The following is a 4649-nucleotide window of genomic DNA, read 5'->3' as shown; positions in this document are numbered from 1 at the left end:
GCCATAAAATTACTTTCCTGCCAGTTAGGAACTGATTGGAGAACTGATTGGTGTCTTCCTTTATAGTGAATATGACCAAGTACTAAAAATGTGACTCTTTGTGCCATCAAACTTTTTTAAGCAGTCACTCCACAACCTGCAAATGAAAGCACCAAAAATACCTGCATAGACAGCACAAGTTTCAGGCAAACAGTTGAATTATGCAATTAACAAACCTGTTATATATTGTGACTATACCGGGTCCGTTGCTGCCACCTATAGGCGGACTAGGGTATTGATATTACGGGTGCCTTGGAGTGTCATGTGACAGTTGTATATACTGGTCTACAAAAAAATAGTTTTTTTTTTCTTGCATGGACTTCGGAAACTGTTTTTGGCTAATGTTGGGCTGCTGAATCCAAATCTGAGCTCAGATTTGCTCTATCACATCACGTTTTTGTGCTATCTGTATGCTCCTTATTCAGGATTTTACAAAAGTTGACCATCTAGTCTGGCATTCTTGGTGGGGATAAAAATGACCCCTATTCATTTCCTAAGTAATTTCATGCTAGGCTGATTGTTTATTTGTTATATCTATGAAATAAATGTATTTTATCATGTAATATCACATGTATTCTATAAATATATTGCTTTTTCATCACAAATGAAATTTTTTACTACTGTTTTTACTAGTGCTTCTTGCTGGGATCCCAGTCAAAAGCAGCCACCCTATGCAATTTTAAGAGATGGAAATATTTATTTAGTTCATGTTTGCATGGGTCCCAATTTAAAGTGTCACATAAGGGGGTGGGGGGGTCAGTCATTTTGAAGGAGTCAGCCACAGATGCAGCAGACATTTCCCCAAGTGCTGTCAACAAACATAAATTCTGCTCTTCCTAAGGTAAGCTGATGTTTAAAATCAGAAATACAACACATAATTCCATGTTAAACAGTTTCATAAGTCTTGAATCAAGTGTTTATACTATATTATACATCATAACACTGTAAAATAGAGTGCGATGCATACAGTATGGTTGACATGGTCAGAGCATTGTCAGAGCATGATCAGAGCAGGTGCTGGTCCTGAGTGTGGGAAAAAAACACAAATGTATCATTTTTGAGGGTGCAGAGGGGGAGGGGGAGGAGGGGGGTACTGTTTGCAAGGAGAATGAGTTTAATGGAAAATGAATTGAAAAGTAAATTAATTGGGGTCATTTTGTCCCCAGTTGTGTAGTAACGAGGGTATGAATATGTTATGCATTAAAGGGTTAAAATTATTTTACAAATGTTCTAAGTCTTTGTTTATGTTTTGTGATTTGCAGCTGTGAAGACTACCTAATCTGCTGTTAAGTCTCTGCTGTTTATACCGATACCTTACACTGTCAGCTAGCTAGGTCTACACCTCCAAAGAGAAGAAGGTGCCGTAACGACCCAGATATCTTCTGTTATATATGTGGATGCTTCACTGTAGCCCCTCAAATACGCAACATCACTACATTCGTCAAGAGAGTGTACCGTGCTTACTTTAAAGTACCGCTTGGAGACCAGGACAAACACTGGGCCCCTCATAAAGTATGCACGACTTGTGTCGAAACTCTGAGATCATGGTCTCAAGGAGAAAATGCTAAGCCCAATTTTGGTGTGCCGATGGTTTGGAGAGAATCAAAAAACCACCTAGATGACTGCTACTTCTGCCTTGTAAATGTCAAAGGATTCAATAAGAAAAACAAGCAATACATGAAATACCCCAGCATACCCTCTGCTATACGGCCAGTTCCTCATTGTGACGAAACACGTGTACCTATTTTTACCGAGCTCGCAGAGATTGATGAGGAAGCACTTACTTCATCCACATCTTTATCCGTTGATGATGATGAAGAAGCAGACGCAGAGTACAAGCCATTGGATTCATTTTTGATCGACCTTCACTGTATAGTCAACCTCAATTGAATGATCTGATCCGAGATTTGAATTTGCCAAAACAATCTGCTGAGTTGTTGGCTTCCAGGCTGCAAGAGAAAAACCTTCTCAAAACTGGCACAAGTATCTCATTTTATCGCAACAGAGAGGCACAACTGAGGAAGTATTTCAACTCTGATGGTCAACTTGTATACTGCAATGATGTAGAAGGGCTTCTTCTCACTATGGGATTGCCTGCGTACCATTCAAGTGAGTGGAGACTCTTTATTGACAGTTCGAAAAGAAGTTTGAAATGTGTTTTACTTCACAATGGGAACATCTATGGATCCATCCCTATAGGACACTCAGTGACCTTGAAGGAGGAGTATTCAAACATCATGGTTGTACTTGAACAATTGAAGTACCACGATCATGAGTGGTTGATTTGTGTGGATTTGAAAATGGTGAACTTCCTTTTGGGGCAACAAGGAGGTTACACCAAATACCCGTGTTTCCTACGCTACTGGGACAGTAGGGCTAAGAAGGAGCACTGGGTGAGAAAGGAATGGCCATCAAGGGATAGTGTGATACCTGGTGACAAGAACATCATTAATGAACCACTGGTTGATCGGAAAAATATCATCCTTCCACCATTGCACATCAAACTCGGTCTGATGAAGCAGTTTGTTAAAGCTCTTGATCACACTGGAGACTGCTTTGGCTACATATGTTCAACTTTTCCGAGTCTTAGCGACGAGAAGAAAAAAGCAGGGATATTCGACGGACCTCGGATCAGAACAATACTCAAGGACCCACACTTCGTCATGACGATGACCGCTGTCGAAGCTCGAGCATGGAATGCATTCACTAATGTGGTGCAGAATTTTCTTGGGAACAACAAAGATGACAACTACCGAGATTGTGAAGGAGCAGCTCCTTAGTCTGCGAGCGCTGGGGTGCGGAATGAGTATCAAGGTGCACTACTTGCACAGTCACCTGAGCAAGTTTCCAGATAACCTTGGAGATGTAAGCGAGGAACAGGGTGAACGTTTCCATCAAGACATTAAAGTGATGGAAGAACGTTATCAAGGTCGTTGGGACTCAAATATGATGGCAGATTACTGCTGGAGTTTGATGAGGGATGTCCCAGATGCTGTATATAAGAGATTGTCCACAAAGAGGAAGTTTACCATGTTGTAATATGATTACACCTGTGCCTTTGGATACGTACGCTTTCAAGTCCCGGTACTTATATTCGCAAATTTTTCCATTTATTGCTGCATTTTGAATGTCGTGAAAAGTCACAAAACTGCTTTGAGCTTGAGTGATGCCTTGTATTTAAGTGATGTAGACCATGTTAAGGGGAACTTTTTCCGTCTATATATTAGTGTAAACTACTAATAAGACACGTTAGTCCCTAGCTATCGGGTCTGACCCTTTAGCCAAGCGGTTAGTGATGTCACCTTGTGGCGCAGTACATCCGTATCGAATCCCGCACCGGGCAAGAAAATAACCGGTGGCAGCGGTGGGATCCGGAAGTGTGCAGATCCTCAGACGTCTCTTCGGAGCACGGGAATAACAAAGCGCGAGGGCGCGCTTCCGGGGAGGGTGACGACTGTGAACTTGTAATAAGACACGTTAGCCCCTAATCAACGGGTCTGACTCTTTAGCCGAGCGGTTAGTGATGTCGCCTTGTGGTGCTATATACGTCGTATCAAATCCCGCACCGGGCAAGAAAATAACCGGTTATATTAGTTTAGTGAAGTTTGTAAACTTTTCATACATTAAAAATATTGAGAAAATGTGTAAAAATATGTGCAAGCCAGCATGGATTAAATGTTAATGTATGATTTAATATTGTAATTGAAGTAGGTACCTTTCATTGTAATAATTTTTGCATGTCGCTCTTCCAATGCAACAGTGTTTTTTAACTTCGAGTGTAAAGTTGCTGTTTTCTCAAAAATAATGATTTTTCATAGTTCAAAAACCTGATGTGATAGGCAAAAACTAATGCCAGATTTGGATTCAGCACCCAAAAGTTAGCTAGAATCCGTTGAAAAACCCCATGCAAGAAAAATTGTGTTGACCAACCACCGGCTGTCATGACGGCAAATTTCGAATCCCTCTCCCGACTGATTTATGTTGTAAATGTAACCCGCACTTTGCGTTCGGCCGTCGTCTCCCTACACGCCCTGGGACTCTGCGTTGTGTTTGTTGTAGTATGATGTTTGCGTGGAAAAGGAAGGAGGCGGAGGCTTGGGATCGTGGCTGAGACGTGGACACTTTACTGGCACTCGCTTACACTTCACCTCTCATCAATCAGCTGGCCGCTGGCCTCCTCATACTCACAGCTTCCGGCAGACAAACAAAAAACCATATGATCAACGTAGCCTTTTGCCCGGGACAAGACTTAGGGGTACGGTGTTGCAAAAGGGACAAACATCGCCATTTGCGGCATTCCCAGGGGAACATACAGCGTAACAGTGCCACCCTGTGGCGGATTTACATTACTACCTTACATCTACCCCTTCTTTAATTGATGGCGTCCCAGCCATCAGACCAAACAAAACAAAACAAATAAAACTTATGAGCATAAACATTAAAACAGATCACACTGAAAGTGACGTATTAATACCATGAGTTGCATATGAAATGTAGATGTGTAAATGCAATCAAAGTAAATAAACCATTAATAAAACTTGTTTGTTTTTTTTTCGTGGATTATACGTGCCTTGCTACTCTCTCTGCTATGGCCCTCTGCCACAATGTCC

The sequence above is a fragment of the Lampris incognitus genome, chromosome 5 (assembly GCF_029633865.1).
Source record: "Lampris incognitus isolate fLamInc1 chromosome 5, fLamInc1.hap2, whole genome shotgun sequence".
Taxonomy (NCBI): domain Eukaryota; kingdom Metazoa; phylum Chordata; class Actinopteri; order Lampriformes; family Lampridae; genus Lampris; species Lampris incognitus.
This window is presented reverse-complemented; position numbering follows the sequence as displayed.